Raw genomic sequence first — 21058 nt, 5'->3', positions numbered from 1 at the left:
TTATAAAGAATTCTGCTATTAACTTTGCCCTCCCTTTGAACTGTATCTGATATAAAGCTCTCGGAGATATATTGATAATCGTAGCTTATTGGATTCTGAAGGAAACAGAAAATTTCTGTGTAGAGTGTAGAGAAAGACTGATTTTAAAATTTCACTGCGGAAAAAAGGCAGTCAGAAATCCAGAAATCTCATTTTATTTCCAGTCTTTTACCCTATGGTTCATTATTTCAATTAATCATCACCTAAGTTTAGTTTATCTATGGGATAATTCTTTTTCACACTAATCTAACCACCAATTCAGTGTTCTGCATTTACCATTGATAATTTTGAATGGTTATCAAACAATGCCCAATAAACAAAGTATGAGCTGTAAAATAGTAGTTGTATCATTTATTTATGCTGGCAGAACCGAAACACTGAATATATAAATGAGCTGCAGGAAAGTTGCTGTTGGATCTAATGAGCTTTATTTATTTATTTATTTATTTTTTTGAGGTTAATTGTAAAGATTTCTACTTTCTTGTATCTGAAGGAGAGATACTTCAGACAGGATTAAGCAGTTTTGTTACCGGCTTCTTAGAACTCATGATTTAACATGTTCTGTATACATCAAATTACTGCCCTGAACATATCTATGAATGTGGATGACAACGTTCGCCTACATGGTGATTGACAGGGTTCTTGTGGGGCTGCAGCAGTCCAGCCCCACATTCAGGGTCTGATGCTTAGGCCCTCAAACAAAGCATTCCTGTGATTGGGGTGACTCATGGTATGCTCTGGAAAATATTGCTGTCGTGTTGTTTTTGGGGCAAGGAAATGGATCCCACATCTTTTTACAATCATGTGAAGGATCATGGAAGTTGGACCCAGGAAAGCTGCTTTCAGAGAATTGTGTGGATTCCAACTGTAATTTTGTTTTTAGATTTCGTTCTTTCCAAGATGTCTTAAAAGTGAGACTATAGCTTCCTACATATAATAAATCTTGTTACTGTCAACCCCTCCAATTTGGGTGAGTTAACTGAAAGACGTGGCATAAGAGGACATAAGCTAAAAAGAAAAAAAAAAGATGACATCTTCCTCATTTAATATAACAGAATAATTTTTTCCAAATGTGATCTTTGCACCAGAGTGTGAAACCATGAAACAGGAGTATACAGAATAGAAATACACAGGCTCACAATGTTTTTCTTTCATTTTGAGACGTTCTAGTTCAGATTTTTAATAACAGAAATCAATTGGGAAAAGTGAAGATGAAGAGAATAAAGGTTACTGATGCCAGGGATGTATTCGATGGTTGTTTCCTTGTCATCTGGCAGCTCTCTCGATGAGAGAGAGATCATGACCCCATTCTGATCAGGGACCCAGCTCTCCATTTTCCTTAATCTTACATTTTAATGGGAATTTTGTTTCGCTCCTGAAGTGCAAAGGTGTCTATTCACTATTCGCCTAGAACTTTGGAGTCTAAACAAAGTGCTAAATGAGGTGGTGAAACGATAAAAGAATACTGGCTTTACAATTCTGCTTTAAAACTCACTCGTGTTGAAGTGGTGCCTCTTCTACATTCACTGCCACATAAAGGACAGAAATGCCACTATTTCATTTGTCTGGCAAAATTGGCTTGCAAGTTGGAGTTTTAAAGAAAAGGAAGTCAGATGCTTTCAACTGAATTTTTATTGCTGGAGCATAGCCCAATAGAGTCTTCCTTCTTTTTTTTTTTTAAGCACAAAGAGCGGGATTTAACTGCATTGTAAACCATTTCATCAACAATCCATGAAATGACAAGCATCCAGATACTTTGTGTCACTCTTACCATAAGATATTGGAAAGTCGGCTGAGATTCAAGGGAGATAAAGGGTTTGGGGGATGAGGAGTTAACCAGCAAATTAATATCCTACAGAAACAGAAGGAGACAATCCAAAGTGGAGTGAGCGGAGCCACTCCTTTGTTTTTTCCTTGTCAGGAGGAACCTGTCACAGAAACTAGTTCCCCCCCCCCCCCCCCCCCGGCTCTTCAGCAGGCTCTAAAAAGGATAAATGGAGCAGTGGGCACTGATGCTTCCCAGGCTCAATCTAAATCCCGCGACTTAGGGAGAAATGGAAGAAAATCTTCTAGATGGACAGGCATTTGGAATTGGATTCTGGCATAAATTCTTGGCTTAAGAGAGAGAAATTGACACCTGCATCTTGTTCTTTGTCACCTAAAATATGGTCTGGGACAGATGTGCCGCGTCCTGCCCCAGCTTCTAGCCTGTTGGCTCCTCCCTGACTCCTCCCATCCCCACACCAGGGAGAAATCTCTTAGGAGAATTGCATTCATTTTTGTCTTTATGCCGACAGATCTGTTCTTCCTTTATGCCACATTACTCACATCAGGGGATTTGGTGAAGGCTGCTAGGAGAACAGTATCTCCTTCTAATGCCCAAACTTTATCTCTGTTCTTTATCGCTCTTCACCGCTTGGCTGCAATAACCACTAAGTTCTGTTGCCAGATATTTACTGATCAGGCCACCCATTATCTCTGCAGCCTAACTCTGTTAATCACATCCTGGATTATTCCAGAAGAATAATGCTCCACCTGCTTTCAAAGAGCATTGCACGCTTAGCACCAGGCTGGGTCCTGGAGTGCAAGATATTGAGCAATGATCAGTTCAAGGACAACCTTGTGACATAATTAAAATGAAGGATTGCAAAATGAGGCATTCTGTGGCACCGCTGAGCAGGAGACAGTGGAGTTTCCCTGCTGTGGCTGCGTGCTTCTGGAGCTGGGCTGACATTACAGCCGATCAGGCTGATGGGAACAGTGCCAGCCTCTGGACAGGTGGGGAAGGGTAGAGAGAGGGACAATGAATGCTGATGGCACTGTTGGCGTTACTCATTATGCTCCTTCTGGAACTGGATTTTCATGATGGAAGCTCAAACATTTCCTTTTTTTTTTTTAAATGAAACTGATTCATTTGCCAAAGAATGGACTCCCTCTAATACCAAATGAACTCTGCTTCCAGCTCAGTCACTTTCTGTCTGGTGATTTCGGATGGCCTGTAAGCTTCTTTTATTTTCCCCACTCTTGATCCCTTAATTACCTGTTTTTATTGGGAACCAGTTCACACGCTGCCTTTGTTACTGTGATAGTAATAAAATAATTCTTCCATTCACAATCATTCTGTCCTTTGGTTCTGTTCTTCATTACACCTGGAACTGTTATACCTGTCATCCTCTCCTGCCATGTGCTACAGTATTATTACTGAGACACCATTTACACATTGACAGGAATTGTCTTGTGTCTCTTCATAGGCTGATGAAAGCACCTTGCGTGAAGCACGTGAATATCTGTGAGGATATGAGTGGAATTTGCAAATCTCACTTTTATAGGAAATGTAGTTTTTTTTTTTTTTAAAGGCATACAAGCAAAAACACAATTTTCCAATCAGGGGCTGAAAATGTTGCTAAGCAGAAGGAAAAAGGGAAGGCAGGATGGAAAAAAACCAAGTAGGCATTCTCACAGTGCCAGCAGGATGACCTGAGAAGAGAGACAGTTATTTTCCCAGAGGAAGTGCAAGTGTGGGATCCTGGGGTGGTTTCTCTGTGGCCAGCAATGAGCGCTGGGAGTTGATAGTGGAGGAAATCCAAATGGGGACTTATGTGGTCAGATTTGCCCAACCTGACTTGCAGGCTACACTCCAGTGTAGTAGAGCTGGTAGATTAGGAGAAATGCCAGGGAAGATGTAGAAGGTGGACAGGAAGTCAAACACTAGTATAAAGTGGCCAGAATGACCCAAACAAAACAAAGCACAAAACCGTTCTCTGAAGAGCATTTGACTCCAGCATATGATATCCCAAAGGAAGAAGCACTTTGCTAGACTGGGAAAGGATTCGCAGGCTAAAAGGGTGTGAATGCTTTTTTTCTCTTCACATGATATTCCTGACTTGCTGTTTTGTTTCATTGATACTAGTACAGTGAGATAAATAAGGAGGTTAAAACTACAACCTGCAATGCTAGTATCCCATATGGACACCAGTTTTTGTACCAGCTGTTCTGCTTCCCATCCAGCTACTGGCTAATGGCTTGGGAAGAACAGCAGAAGATGGCCCAAGTGTTTGGGTTCCATTACCTGTGTAGGAGATCTAGACAAAGCTCCTGAATTAAACCTGACCCTGCATCGGTTATTATGTCTATCTGGGAAATGAATCTATGAATGGAAGATATCTTTCTCTTTGTCACCTTTTCTCTCTAAAACTGGTTTTCAAAACAAATAAATAATATTTTTTAATTTAAAAAGAAGTAGGAAGAATGAAAAAAATTTGTGAACTCATTTACTAAAATGAAATAAATGCAATGCTAATACTGTTTTTCCTTTGACACAAGAAAGTTGTATCTTTTCAAACTGCTGTTAAATTGGAATCCAGCAGAAGAGTGTTATCTATCTGCCTTCCAACCAATCATCACCATCATCATCATCATCACATATCTCTATCAGTCTGTAACTCATAGCCTAACTATTTACTTGGCAAATGACTAACACTTTAATTCAGCTTTCCAACCACATACTGAAATTCCATGACCAGAAAGTTGCAAGGATACTACCTGGGAAAGAATGTTTCTCAATGTGAAATGCTGTAATTGAGCACCTGTGAACTGAGAAGTATAGATACCTGAAGTCCCAAATTGCTTGTATAGATGCTTAGAGTTGTCTACCTGTTCAGCATGCTGCTGGGGAAAGTGGAAAGAAAAAGTTTGAGAAAATCCATAGTGTTTATTTCAATTATCCATTGCATAAATACGAGCCCATGTTATCATAGTGCCTGCAGGTTGTGGTTTCAGACAGTGTAGTATGGTCCATAGTGCTGGTGGTAGATGTCTATAGTGGACATTACAACGCATCAAGTAGGTTTTGAACTGTGTCACAGCACTTAGAGCTAAAATGCTTTCGGATTCCTCAGAAGCGTTTACTTCTGGATATGTTTGTTTCTGAACAGTTTCCTTCCTGCTGAATCAGAATCCCATGTGGGCACAGGGTCCCAAGGCTTTGGGTCATCCCCTATTGCTTTTCTAGGCCACAAGCAGGGAGTTGGATGGGAAATGGAGCAGCTGGGACACAAGCTGGTGCCCATATGAGATCCCAGTGTATGCCAGGTGAGGGCTTTAGCCATTGAGCCATAGTGCCTGGCCCAATGGTAAATATCTGAAGAGAAAAAGTGAAGACTCTGACTTAGGCATTAAACATGTATTCATGTATCAAAACCTCACATAATACCTCACAAGTACATACAATTGTTATGTGTCAGTTAGAACGAAGGGAAAAAAAGTCCCCCAATCCCAAGCCTTGTCTAACAAACCTACACGGAACCTCAGCATGGGACAGCACTACAGATGTAAATCATGATTGTACCACTTACTGTCTATGATATGTTGGCAGAGGGACAGGAGCTTGGCAGCCTGTGTTTTCCTTGATAAAATCAGATTGTGAAGCCTGCCTTGGAAGGAGAGGGCAGAGATTAAAGAAAGGACAGTAGAGACACAGCAGTGAAGCCAAACAGGCAAGCAGCCTTCTCTCCTTGCGACCATCTTCATTCCCATTCAGGGCTCCAGCATCGTGCCCTCCTAATGCTCTACTCACCTGTCACTTCTTTCGGCTCTTGTTTATTTACTGTTGGACCACTACACTTTGCTGACTTTAGTTTTCTTTTTCTTTATGCCTCCAGTTTTATCATTTGTTTTCTGCACAGGAAACTACAAAACTATGCCTAAATCAACTATGTTAAGCAGACACACATTCAGAAAATTACCTGGCACACACTGAGCACCGTAGTGATGGCTATGCTATTTTTGTTAAAATTTTTATCACTGGATGAGTTTCTGTGCTTTATACAAGCATCACACAGCTATCATTAATTGTTCTCTTCTGGACAGAATGTTTGTCTTTTTTAAAATGATCTGCAGAATAGGCAGGACTCACATTAGACTGGAAATGATCCAAGCATGTTACTGTGAGTAGTTCAACATTGTTTTAGATTTTTATAATTTTGGGGGATCATCACTCCTATATATTTGAAGAAATTAACAAGGAGATGATTTTGTTTTTCACTTTGAATTGAGTAAACATTCATTGACCTCCCTTGATACAGAGAAAACTATTTAAGTGCATGATTGCCCTTAGGAGAAGAAAAATGAAAAATCTGTTCCTGCCAACACACACACACACACCCCTCTTCTGTATTCCTATTTCTGCATGAAGGCAGACCATACTCCAGCAAAGAGAAAAGTGTCTGCACTATTGACTCATGAACGCTTCAAGCTCTAATCTGAGCTCTTCTCCAAAGATGCAGATGGAAGCCATTGTTTTTCCTAAAAATTTGTCCCAGTTCTCTGTGCAACTCCCTCTGAGGTTACCCATTGCTTATATAATTGATGAAATTGATCTAGCAAAGAAGAATCTCACCTCTCCAGTCTCTTTGCTCATATGGCTTTTTAAAAATAGTTTGATATTTGTTAACATGATGGCAAAAATCTTCAACAAAATAACAGCAAACTGGATTCAAAATGTGTTAAAAAGATTACACCATGTGAGCAAGAAAGACTTACCCAAAGATGAACATGTGACTCATCGTATGAAAATAAATCAATGTTACAGATCAGTAAAGAGAAATGTCAATCCAATTGACAACTAAAAAGCATTTGACAAAATGTAACACTTTCTTCTTTCTGTCTGCCTTTCTCTTTTTGTCTAATACTGCTGTTTTTTAAAAAGGAAAATTTTGGGATAGGGTAATATTTATGTGCTAATATTGTAATGAACTTGGAATCATTTTCCTGTGAAAACATACCAAATTAGCCATGAACTTGAATGAGATTTGCCACAATATGAAATGTGGCAATATGAAATGCTCTGTCCCCTAGAGCATACCCTGGGGTTGCCTATCACATATGATCAGTGTCATAATTAAGAATAATTAGGGAAACAGCAAGACCAGCCTTCCTGCCATCCCTGTTTGGTTGCCTCATAAAACTTGACTTTTCTCATTTACAAAGCTGGGACAGAAATGGATCCTCCTTGATGAGGTTGATGTAAGGATTATATGAGACAGAGACGTGTCAGCTCTGAAGTGCTCAACTAATATTAACTATTGCTAATATTATTGTGGCCTGGAAATAGACAAAATATAACGCCAATGTTATACAATAAAAATCAAACAGTATGGACTGCGATGTATCACAAACTGAAACCACATTTGTGAATCTTAATAAACAGATTGGTATTACAATTTAATAGTGCAAACAACCCCTGTCTCCCTTTGTATTTTTAATCTGTAGCAGAAATGCCATTTTTGAAATTCTTTTCATTATAGCACACTAAAATTATTTTTCCAGTGTTGACCATATAGAATGTAAATACTTAACAGTATATCCTTTTTCTGTGGAATCATTTCCTGTTTTAGTACAGAATCTTTAATTACAAATTCATTGACAATAACTTGTGAATGGGTCTGAAGTCACAGTAAGTACTCAAATGTCGAAGAATACCTGCTGTCTAATCAAAGCCAGCAGAGGGCCAGGCAGTATAGCCTAGCGGGTAAAGTCCTCACCTTAAACGTGCTAGGATTCCATAGGGGCGCGGGTTCTAGTCCTGGTGGCCCCGATTCCCATCCAGCTCCCTGTTTGTGGACATGGAAAACAGTCAAAGCCTTGAGACTCTGCACCCATGTGGGAGACCCAGAAGAGGCTCTGGGCTCCTGGCTTTGGATCGGCTCAGCTCTGGCCATTGTGTGTCTCTCCTCCTCTCTGTATATCTGACTTTCCAATAAAAATAAAAATGAAACAAAACTGAACAAAACAAAAGCCAGCAGAGCAGTAATGGGATAAAACTTAGAACTGGGAGGAAAGATTACTCTTGGCAAAGGTTGTGAGTTTGGTGTACAAATATGTACGGAATGATCAATTTGAATTTTGACACAAAGCACAGCACAATTTCTGGAATTCTGTGCACCTGTGGAAGTTCAACTGTTTGATTTTGTAATATAGAGCTATTCCACTCATTGTTAGTAGAATTAAGAGGCACAAAGGTTACATAAAATAGAGCAGAAAGTGTATCAGGTACTATCAGTCAGCTGGGTTATTGGGGACAGCTCAGGTTAGTACTGAACACCACAGTCCTATTCCTTTTGTACAGAACCTCAGCAGTGCAGGTGGGTACAGTATCTGGAAACTTCTTCTTCAGCTTTCAGACTATTTAGGATTCCAAATGTGTGCTGCTTTTACCTCTAAACACATTGACTGTACATCCTGTGAATTCAGAGAATCTTGTTATAAAAGCAAATGTTTTCCTTTGGGTGTGTAAATAAACATAAGAAATGTGAGCAAATATCAATTCTTTTTTTTTTTTTTTTTTTTTTTTTTTTTTGCAAATATCAATTCTTAATTCCTTTGATGCTATATTCCACATGCTTCGAAGACCTTTCTTGGTTTTGAGTAGAAAGATGACCATTTTTGTCTAAGATTTTTTTTTAAAATTGAATGAAAGCAGTGAAATTCCTTCAACTGAGGTTGGAAGAAGCTGAGCAAGGAATCCACAGCCCTTCTACAGCCTGACACGTGTTTGTGATTTTCTAACGCTGCTGGTCAGCTTCGTTTGGGGAGCAGGATGGGCTCAGCTCCCCTTGTGTGGGAAATGACTCTGAGGTCAGGGCTAGTGACACATTTGGTTTAGTGACACCAGTGTCTCTCTTTGTTTTCTCTGACCTTTTTGGTTTGAAGAAAACCCTATCAATGTTGAAGGAACAGCACAGAGAACACCCACATCTCCTCCAACTAGATTCTCCAATTGTTGACGGTGCATAGCATTTTCAATCTGCTCTTTTGTGGAAGATTCTCTCCAATTTCCCGTTTTCCTTTGCTCCCTAAGAAAGTCAGTCCCAATATGTCACTTCACTTCTATAAATGTGCTTGAATTTCTGTTATTTGCTAAAGCCAACTTCTTTTTAAATTATTTTTTCCATGAACTATTGCAGTAACCCACGAGAAATTTACTGCTTATTGTCTAATAAAAAAAGTGTTTTCCCAGTTACCACAATACAACTTTAATTCCTGAGAGTGTAGAGTAATGCAGTATGTGAAGTATCCAACACAAAGTTCATCTTAAACGTTTTCAATTCTTCCCCAAATATCCTCCAATCATGTTGAGTCACCTCTTAGATTATAGCTTTTGGCTTTCAGTATTTACATATTGTTTGGTATTGATGTCTTTGAGTCATCCTTAGAACCACTTTTTCGCCTCTTGTGCCAGGAGCTTTCTGGAGAGTCAGGTTCAACCGTCTTTCAGAGTATTTACCATTTGGCATTTTCTGATTATTTCCTTATGATTTAATTACAAAAAATGTATTAACAAGAGAATGACACAAATGTAGTGTTGTATACATTCTATTCCATCATATAGAATGGCACAATATTAAACTTGATTCCTTGGTTAAGGTAATTTTAAAAAGATTTCTTTTGTAAACTGATAAATTTTCTATAAAGAACTATTTTTTAACAGGTATACAATGTGAATATCATGTTTTTCATTAACATTTCATCCAATATTTTTATCTATGGCGATGGTTGCCTAGCTGTATTAATTAGTATGTTGTTGATTAGCATCTTTGTCTAGATTGCTGTCTAGCGTCAGCTCATTGAGATACAGGGATTGTCCGGGGTTTTGAGCCTGCACCTATTGCTACTATGCTACTATTACTGACTTAATCAAAATTCACTTTTCTCAACTCAACCGTGATTACAATGACCCTTTTTAATATTTAGTGTAGTTTAACTTCTTTATAATGATTTGATGTAAATTTCTAGTGAAACCATGACGTGGAGCAAAAAACCGATACTTTCTTTTTACCGCTCTTCTTCCCTCTAACTTATTTATGTTAAAGACCATATGTGAATCAACTTAAGAAGTGAAGCTGCAGCATCCCGGAAACAAATTCCACAGAGAGCAACTGAGCCAAAACTGTTCACAATTTTCCAGCTAACCAGAAAAAAATGTACTGTTTCATTTTGTATTTAAAGAAACTCATCATAAAATAAATGAAGGCATAAGTTTTAGTGGCACCCAAAGTAATACAAATGGTATGGATCATGTTCCTTGAGAAGGGTTCTATGACAGAGCCAATGTGTAGAAAGTACTTGTAAGCAGTACACCACAGGGAAAGGGAGACGGGGAGCAGTGCAATGCCTCGAGATGGGAGCTGATGCCACTGGGAGCTTGGAAGCTGGGATGGTCCTACTTGATATTGCTTCAGTTTGAAGAAACTCAAATCTCCAACTTTACTTCCACATATCACATATCCATCGTTGGGTACTTGGGGTTGGCTGACCTGGAATGGGAACATGACCTTGAAAGAGGCATCTCCCTTCAGCTGAGGACAATTGGAGCTGACAGTGAGAACTGGAGGAAAATGTTCTGCAGTACATTAACAAAAATAAGAGCAGCATAATCCAGGACACACTCCAGAGGTCTAATGTTGTATTGCTTATTATTATTATTTTATTCATTCATTCATCAGAAGGACAGACACAAACAGACTGTGCTTCCGTCTTTAGGTTCACTCCCCAATGCCTGCAATGGCTGGGACTAAAGCCAGGAGGTGAGAATGCACCCTGGTTGCTTGCATGGGTGGCAGGAACTCATTTATTTGTGCTATAGCTTTTGCTCTCTGTGGTCTACATTACTAACAAGCTGGAGTCAGGGGCTGGATCCAGGAATGGAACCCAGGGCATATAGGAGTCTTAATCACTAGGTTAGATGTCTTCTCTTGTTGTTACCCTTAGAAGTCATTTTGCCACTGACTGTAGATTAACATGATAGGGTCTGTGGTCTAGATTTCATCTGCTACATGTTTCTGAAGGCTCACTGAGTCACAACCATGCTCATTCATTTATGTACTATCTGGGGCTACTTTGTTTTCACAAATTTTTATTGGAAACTCGAATTTTACAAAGAAAGAGAGACAGAGAAAGGGAGGAACTGCAACAAGGGGGAGAGAGAGATGTACTTGGAGAAATGGTAATAGGGACTTAAATACTTGGGCTCATTGACAGGAGACTGGATTGGAAGAGAAGCATCTGGAACTCCAAATGATACTTAAATATGGGATGTGGATACTCCCAGTGGCGGCTTAACTTCCTCTGCTTTTCCCCTATTTTGTATAAAACAATGAGCTTTTCATGATTATTGATTTTTTTTGACTTTTTTTATTAATTGTTATGCATTATGTGACAGTTTCATAGGCTCTGGGATTATTGAATTTTAAAAAAGATTTATTTTTTTATTGCAAAGTCAGATATACAAACAGAAGGTGAGTCAGAGAGGAGGATCTTTTGTCCAAGGATTCACTCTCCAAGTGACCACAATGGCTGGAGCTGAGCCCATCCTAAGCCAGGAGCCAGGAGCTTCATCCTGGTCTCCCTTGTGGGTGCAGGGTCCCAAGGCTTTGGGCCGTCTTCGGCTGCCTTCAAGCCACAAGCAGGGAGTTGGCTGGGAAACAGGGCCGCCTGGATTAGAACCAGTGCCCATATGGGATCCTGGAGTGTGCAAGGTGAGGACTTTAGACGCTAGGCTACCTCACCGGGCCCAATTATTGAATTTTTAAATGGTTATATTTATGGCATTTTGAAATGCATAATGGATATAGAAGAAAATAATGTCCCTGTTCTAACACTATGCCACATTTATTCCTGGTGTTTTCTTTGTAAATAAGGATCTGTCCGGTGGGGTGTTTTTACACTTTGTTTACTGTTTCTTCAGAATGGAATATTAGCTCATATGCAGTTTTCTCCTTTTTTTTTTTTTTTTTTTTGCATGCATGTGGTCATTTGTACATACCTGTGGATATTTTTCAGAAACATCATTCATCTGTGTGGGTGATACCCTAACTTGGACCATGCGTGGAGCTGGGGGCAGAGTGTCAAATCTGGAACTGGCCTGACCTTGGGAGTGATTACATGCTTGGATCTCATTCAGATCTTTCCAGATTGTGCTGCCGCAATGAGACACAGATGTTAGAAAGTGCCCCTTCAGGTTATCCTACTGCAGCATTCTAATACCGAAACTGACCTGAGAAGGTGGAAGAGTCTATTAACTCAGTTTAGGCTCAGTGAAATAATTTCTGTTTCTTTTGTTTTAAAGATTTATTTATTTTTATTACAAAGTCAGATATACAGAGAGGAGGAGAGACAGAGAGGAAGATCTTCCATCCGATGATTCACTCCCCAAGTGAGCACAACGGCCGGTTCTGTGCCGATCCGAAGCCAGGAACCAGGAAACTCTTCCAGGTCTCCCACACGGGTGCAGGGTCCCAAAGCTCCGGGCCATCCTTGACTGCTTTTCCCAGGCCACAAGCAGGGAGCCTGATGGGAAGTGGAGCTGCCGGGATTAGAACCGGCGCCCATATGGGAATCTGGCATGTTCAAGGCGAGGACTTTAGCCGCTAGGCCACGCCACCGGGCCCAATTCCTGTTTCTTAAAATGAATACTATGTATTTCTTAACATATTCACATTATAACATATATTCATCTATTTATGTCTCAAGATATTGTTACTCAAAAAAGGTGATTCTGCAAAATGTCTAGCATGTAGTATATGTTTAATAAAAGCTGACTGGTGAGAGAGTGAGGGTGAGCTGAGAATAAGGTACCATCTTTGTTCTTAAACACCATTTAGGTCATTGAGTGAGTCACTAATTTTGCCAAGGCAGAGAACTCATAGATATGTAATTTTATTAACCAAGTCCTATAAAGCCATGTAAAATCGTTTGGCAGGGTACTCACAGATAATAAGCACTCCATAAATGGAAGCTGGCATCTGGAATGAGAGTACTCTGCTTCCACATGGTGAGGTGCCAGGGTGCCTGGCACAGGAGGCAGGAGCTGCTTGGGTTGCAAAAGGTCAGCAACTTTGTTGCCAACATGCGGTGCCAGGGAGGGAACTCCTCTGGGTGGGGTTTTCTGATTGGAAGTTTGCTTGGAGCGCCCCTCTGCTCTGCCTTCTTTTCATCTGCAGATACATTATTGAAAATTGTAGCTCAGCCCTGTCAGTCTAAATTGCATTACAAGGATTAGGAGACGCTCTGAGAGAGTAAACAGGATTTGGCAATTTGATTTCAGCAAGACTTGAAAGGTCAGGGATGGAAGGCCAAGGTGGGAACCAAAGGGCTTTGAGCACGGCCGTGAGAAACAACAATCCAGAGTGGGAGTGACAGTCACGGAGGTTCTCTGGAGTGTCTTCGGCTAGAGCAGAGTTCTGTCTGTGCAGGGAGGTGCAAGACACACCGATGATCTCCAAGGAATGTAGATTGTTAACTTTGCTTTTCTAGTATGATTTTTAGTGAAAATAGTAGCATGGGCTCATTGCAAACAACTTTCCTTATTTAGTAAAACTTGAAAGTCATTTTAATTCTCTCTCAATGTTTCTCATTTTTGTCAGCATTTATCTGGTGCGGCTTTGAAAAGCAGTGCTAAGATCTACACTGTAAATCTGCCGCCTTCTCCTAAGCAATCAGCAATTATATGTAACAATTTAATGAGGTAAATATATGTCTAGGAGATTTTCTAAGTCAGAATTTCACACAGTTACTCATTTCTCCACTAGTTATCATGGTATGTTTTGTTGGTTGTTTACATTTTTTTTTTGTCTTAACCAGCTATGGTTCTCAGTAGACAGACATAGAAGCCTGAAATATAACCAAGTATTCTTACTCACTAAGTGGTTAAGGTTACAGGCTTGGTGTCTGACCTTCGATGGACCGCTCAGCTTTCCTGAGCTGCAATTTTCTAACATATAATTAACGTCATCAGATTCTGTTGATAGGGTTTTTGTAAGGATTGAGTAAAAATGTGTGAGTCATTGGTTCTGCTGCACAGTAAATATTCAACAGTTAGAAAATTTCTTACTAGTTGGTGTGAATGTGAGTCCAACAGGCAGTGTTTGGCTTCTAGAGACTGTTCAGATGACTGGATAGCAAGATTGTTAACATCTGTGCTATGGTTACCATTTTCCAGATTTATTTAACCACGTGGATTTTGTCAACTATTTGCAACTAATCAGATGCAGACAGCAGTACTGCTGCACAGCTGGTTTGTGCAGCTCATTGGTAATACCTGGGTTGGGCAGCCCCCACCCCCCCACCCCAGGACTTAGACAACTTGCAAAAAAGGAGGTAAGGAAATGTGGGCTTTTGATTTGGAGTCTTCCAGAGAGCATCTGAACTCTGACATTCCTTGGTTTGCTGCCACAGGAGTTTATCTTTGCAAATACATTTTCTTAGAGGGGCAGGATCATCCGGACTGTCGGACCCATTTAGAGATGTTCTGATGCTGTGATTAGTCAGGAAATTAAGTGCACAGCTTGGGAGGGCTAACACCCACAATTTGATGTCTGCGCCCATTCTCACTTTTATTACGAAGACATTTAGGAAACATAAAGGCAAGAGAACAATTTTTTTTTTCAGGGGGAATAGCTTTCTGATCAAGTGTTACATAGCCGAGGCCAACAATTTACATGATTCAAAGAACAGAAAAACAGCCTTCTCATAACCCGTCTACTTAAGTCACCCTCTGTGCAGCAGGGCACTTCCATTCTGATTGTATCGACATTCATGCACACACATGTGCGTATCTCTTCACATTCATACACACCATCGGATGCCTCAGGCCCTTGTAATCTACTTTTCCCACATAATGAGGTATTCTGTAAAATTTTGAATATCATTTTAATGTTTGTTCACAAGGTACTTCTAAAGATGTAAGCAATCTAATGTGGAAGTGGTTATTTCTCTAAGTTCCTTATTACAAATATGCATTTATATATTTAGGAAAAGACACATGAGAGAGAGAGAAAGAGAGAGCGAGAGTACAGCTGTCTACTGGTTCGTTCTTTAAATGCCTGCAGTGGCTGGGCTGGGCCAGAGTGAAGCTAGGAGTCCAGAACTCAAATCAGATCTCAAATATGAGGCAGGGACTCAGCTACTTGCCACTTCCTAGTGTGATCATTAGCAGGTGGCATTGCCTGGACTCAAAACCAGGTCCTCTCTGATGGTGTGTGAACAACTCAACTAGAGTCATATCCACATATTAACTAGTATCTTAAGTGGCTTATTAAATGCTTGGCCAAATGTTTGTCTTCCAGCACACTGATTTCTGAGGGTAAGTTGTTTTCATTCTTATTACTTATTAAAAATGGATGATGAATAATCTAGGCCAAAGAAGGTTTAAGAACATTTTTATTTATTTAGTTATTTATGTATTTGAGAGGCCGAGAAGCAGAGAGAAACATCACATGTGTTGGTTTACTCATCAAAAGCTCCCAATCTCCAGGCTTGGGCCAGGCAGAAGCTGATATCTAGGAACCTGATTTGGGCTTCCCACACAGGAATCATCAGCTGTGTAGCCTTCCTGGGTGTGCATTAGCCGGAGGCAGGAACCATGGGTGGAGCTCACACTTGAACCCAGGCACATAGATGTGCGATGCAAGGGTCTTCGCCAGCTTTTTTTGTTTGTTTATTTTATGACCCAGTTTGACAGGCACTGGGTTTTTGCGCCTCCCTCCCCCGAGTTCCCCCCCACTGATTTCCTGCTCTAGTTTTACAATGGGTGTCCTTCACGAACAGTCGTAAGTACTTCACGCTGCCACCGAAGTGTCTGCTGACGGGTTTCCAAAATGTCCAGTGGTTTTCTCACTGGGACGGGAACAGAACTTACATGCTTTGCTGTCTGTACATGAATAAAATAAAATACATGCAGTGACCAATCACTGGCAGACTTTGAAAGAAAAATGATGTAACTGGTCATTGAACAAGACAAGCATTTGTTATTTATTTAGTGATTTGTTAGCAGTAAATTTTGTAATTTAGGTAATTATAGTCATGTGTCTCAAAAGGATGGGAATGTGCTTCAAGAGATGCGTTTTAAACTTTGGCATTATGTGTGTATAATAGAAAGTGATTTACACAGAGTAAGATGGCTCTGACATCACTAGGTGATAGAATATTATGGCATCATTGGGTATGCGGATCACTATTGACTGAGAAAAATCGGTACACAGCATGTGATTGTACTTATGGTCAATACACCATGGTAATGGAAATGTGAACCATGTTGCTCAAGACCGCTGCTGCAAATAAAACATGGCACAGTACAGTTCTGTATCAAATCAATCTCTCTGTATTTATGTGTTGTGGGTGAAGGGGACAGCTTCCCAAGTTGCTAAGGGATAGAAAGCATCTTTTCCCATCCTTAGCTCCTTGGGGAATAACGTTGGTCTTAGGGAATCAGCAGGATCTGTTGTATGTAGGTCTGTACCTATGTGTTCCATAAAATGACTCTGAGTCAGGGTAGAATCCAGAAAACACATCTCTTTTTTGCTTGTCTGATGTCACCTTGGAGCTGAGGACCGTGTGTGACATTGTTTCCCTCCCAGTCACGCTCATACCAGACCTGTGTGAGCAGTGGGGCGGGAGTCCTGCAGGGCCTTGTTTCAAGAAGGTTCTCGAAGAGTCATTCTTGGAAGTCAAAATCAGGTCAAGGCTGTTAAATGGAGGGACAAAAAGCCAAGGAAGTTGAATTTGTAGCTGGTCAACAGAGGAAGAGGATTGAAGGTGGCTGAGGACAACAGAAGCTTTGCTGGGAGGAGAGTGAAATGGTGTTAGGAGACATTACAAGGCGATTCCTCACTGGGGCTTGCTGTGTTGTCTCAACAATATTGGCACTGCAATGTCTGTCACATGAGAAGATCTTACAAAAGTTTCTGGAACAGAGCAGGAAGTATTGCTTTGTTTACAGAAAAGGTCCCATTCCAAAGACAAGCACTTTTTTTTATTAGTGCCCATTATGGGGCAATAATATTTTCATAAAACCTGGATTAAATATGACTACCTATGTAAGGCACACAAATAAAATGAACCGAAAATAAACATTAGGCCCACGATGGGGAATTCAGTTTTCGTTTGTTTTTTTTCTTTCTGGACTGAATCCAGGTCCAAATTCATGCTTCTCTTTACTGTTAAGAAGTGATCAATGTTATATTTTGGAAAAGTGCCTCATATCAGGTAGGTTTTTTTTTTCCTTAAGTATTTCCAATGCCTTTCACTGAACTAAGAATGAAAACACAAGGCTTGGGTAATCTGATTGTTGATGCCGTTACTAATGATGTTATAATCCAGAAGTCCATCTCTCCTGTTTCTTATGGATTTCTTCATTCACTTTTGCCAGTTGTTGAGATAACAAGTGAGTGATAACGACTGTCCCTGTGGGGAAAATGAACACAAGTATGTCTGTGTCAGCCAGCACCTGCTGTCCCCAATCTGTGTTTTTAAAAATTAGATCTTGGGACCCGGCGGCATGGCCTAGGGGCTAAAGTCCTCACCTTGAACGCGCCAGAATCCCATATGGGCGCCGGTTCTAATCCCGGCAGCTCCACTTCCCATCCAGCTCCCTGCTTGTGGCCTGGGAAAGCAGTCGAGGATGGCCTAAAGCTTTGGAACCCTGCACCCATGTGGGAGACCCGGAAGAGGTTCCTGGTTCCTGGCTTCAGATCAGTGCAGCACCGACCGTTGTGCTCACTTGGGGAGTGAATCATCGGATGGAAGATCTTCCTCTCTGTCTCTCCTTCTCTCTGTATATCTGACTTTGTAATAACAATACATAAATCTTAAAAAAATTAGATCTTGGGGCCCAGTGTGATAGCCTAGTGGCTAAAGTCCTTGCCTTGAATGCACCGGGATCCCATATGGGTGCCAGTTCTTAACCCAGCAGCTCCACTTCCCATCCGGCTCCCTGCTTGTGACCTGGGAAAGCATTGGAGGACGGCCCAAAGCCTTGGGCCCTGCACCCGTGTGGGAGTCCTAGAGGAAGTTCCTGGCTCCCAATTTTAGATCTTCCGTCTGATGATTCACTCCCCAAGTGACTGCAACGGCCGAAGTTGCACCAATCTGAAACCAGGAGCCAGTAATACCCCAGTAATACCATATCGGTTGTTAGGGAAAAAGCAGGAGTTGAAGGATACTGGAAAAGGAGATGGAAGAAGCATTCTATTTGAAACAGACTATGGAAAATACAACTCCAATTATATGTAATTAGAAAGTGCTTTAATTGCATGAATCACAGCCCACATTTCTTTGACAATGATGGATAATGGCCCCATTTTTATGTTGCATTAAAAAAATCTAGTGGCAAATAACTTTTAAATGCCAACTGGAAACTAAGCTCTTTACACTTATCTCTGTAGTACTTTTCACACTCATTACAGAATAACAATACTCAGAGTAAAGATCAAAATGGTGTTGTGGAAACAACCGTAAATGTATGCTTTAACTGAAGTTAATGTTCTGCGATGATGAATTACCCTTCCACTTGACAAGCTCAACTCTTTAAAAACCAAATATGCTAAATATCCAGTAATCAGAGAGAACTTGGGGCGGGGGTCTCCATCATGATGCAGTCACAAGCATTATGCTTCGGTTCATAAAATCTGAAAGCTTTTAAAGCATTAAAAATTTCATGCAAAGCACGCAAAAAACCCACCAGCACCACCAACAAAAAAACCTGATGCTTAAAATATGCATTAGTTGTTTTAAAAATTAATTTGTAGAAGATGCTATTTTCATAATGGGGGTGAGATATTGCTCTAACAGCATCACATTCTTCTCTTCTGGGCAAGTCAGTCCTGACATTACACTTGTCTTTCTTTAAGAAAATATTTATTTGAATGGCAGAATTCGGGGACTGGAGGGAGAAGGAAAGAAATATATAGAGAGATATCCCATGCACTGGTTCACTTCCCAAATGGTTGCACCTGTTACAGCACAGCTAGGCCGGGAGCCAGGGGGCTTCATTTGGGTCTAAAACATGGAGGCAGGCACCCAGGGACTTTGGCAATCTTCTGTTGTCTTCCCAGGCACAGTAGCAGGGACGTGGAGCAGAGATGGACAGCTGGGACTGGTACCAGTGCCCAAATGGGATGCTGTATTTGTGGTGGCAGCTTACCCCTCAATGCCACAATGGCAGCTTTGTGAGATTAATCTTCTAGGTTAATTATGACTAGATAGTTAAATAAGGAGTATGTGTGAAAAGGAAACTAAGAAGAAAATATTTGTTAAGTTTGTGTGCTGCCTTTTTTTTTCTTTGCTGTTATTGTTTAAATTTATATTCTTACTGGTGAATCCAAGGATGGTGACTGGGAATCAGTTTTGTCTGCATGAATATTGATCAAGTTTGGTTGCTATTTCTCTAATAGGTATCTACAATGTGAAAGGAATATAAGACATTCGAGAAATCATGTGTATTTTAACATCTTTCCCTTCTGTTATTCCAGGAAGGTTTATGATTTTGCTCGCCTACAGGTGTGAAGGCAGCATGGACACTTGAACTACGCTCTCTGCTCCTGCCCATGTTGGTGTGGTAAGTTTGTAAGAGGTGTCATCCATATTCCTAGTTCAGAGTTTCCTGGTGATATACTTGTTAACAGGCATAGCAATATTGTCTCAAGACACAGACTTGGAGATTATTTGGAGCCAGAATTTCTAGGCTGTCTATGCCAGTCAGGACATCAAGTTGACACTTGATTTTTTCCTCTTAATTCCAACGCAGAATTTAGAGCTGATTGTGTTCTTCTGTTCCGGTGAATTATCCGGCCTGGTGCTGAGAAAAACCCTCTCTTGTTCCTGTCTTTATTCTATTATGCCATTTCCCATGCCTATTTATATCTTTTCCTCCACAAAAGAGTCTGCCATACTTGTTTTATATCCATGTTTCTGTGTGCTCTTATGAAGTGTGCTTTGCAGCTTTGTGTGCCTTGTTAATTTCCACAAATGAGGCCAAGTTATTAATCTCAGTTTCATTTTCTTTATTTAGTTCAGGCAGTGTTTGTGTTGTGGTATTTGCTTCCTTATTTTGCTCTTAAGTGGCTCCATTTCCTGCACTTTTTTTAAATTGGAAAGGCAGCCATTCAGAGAGGAGGAGAGACAGAGGAAGATCTTCTGTCTGATGGTTTGCTCTCCAAGCGGCCCCAACGGCTGGGGCTGAGCCAATCTGAAGCCAGGAGCCCAGAGCTTCTTCCAGGTCTCCCAAGCGGGTGCAGGGTTTCAAGGCTTTGGGCTGTTCTCAACTGTTTTCCCAGGCCGCAATCAGGGAGCTGGATTGGGAAGTGGGGCTGCTGGGTTTAGAACCGGTGCACATATGGGATCCTGGTACATTCAAGGTGAGGACTTTGACCGTTAGGTTATTGCACCAGGCCCTCCTGTGCTCTTTCAAGGTCTTGTAGTCCTAATGACCACTGAATTGGCCTGAAGAGGGCCTACAGCCTCTGAATCCATGCTACTGCACTGTATACTGAAGTTGTTCTGGAATCACTCTAGTTTGTCTGTCTGTCTGTCAGTGAAGCCTGAACACACTCGAGGAGTTAGGTAACAAGGAATTTCAACACATTACAAATGAAGACAGAAGGGAAATTACTGGGATTTGTTCCTAAGCAAATCTCAGAAATGGGCTTTAGTGTGAGTCAATGTGTCCCTCAGGGTGATCCTGAGCCAAATCACAAAGTGTTGCTCAAGGAAATAAGTGACCCTTGGGGAAGAGCCCGTGAGTGTCATGGTCAGTCTGTTTACGTGTCATGTCTGTGCCGTTAGGATGCTGCTCATCGCCTTGTATGATCTGATTGGTGGCACTAGACAGACTAAGGTCCCACTCTGTAGGTCCCGTGGTGTAGTGAGACCATTCAAAATGCTAGTTTCTTGATTTGCATCAACTGCTGCTTTCTGGACATCATAAACAGCTTCTGTAAGAGTGGAACAAATTGATTACTGCTAAGATCTTAGGAGATCATCTTGTAATCAGAAGCACGGTCACTGGCATATCTTTAGGTCTGCAAAAATAGGAACTGGATGCTGATGTCCAAACAATCATTGGGGATCATCATGATGATAAATGCCAACTAATAAATCATTTCTGTAGCAGAACTCAGAAGAAGAAGCGAAAGGGGACTCAATCTTGGGTTCTCTGTTCTTTAGGTTTCCTTATTTTGTTTTTCCC

This window comes from Ochotona princeps, chromosome 28 (genome assembly GCF_030435755.1).
Source record: "Ochotona princeps isolate mOchPri1 chromosome 28, mOchPri1.hap1, whole genome shotgun sequence".
Taxonomy (NCBI): Eukaryota; Metazoa; Chordata; class Mammalia; order Lagomorpha; family Ochotonidae; genus Ochotona; species Ochotona princeps.
Note: the sequence above shows the minus strand (reverse complement) of the source record.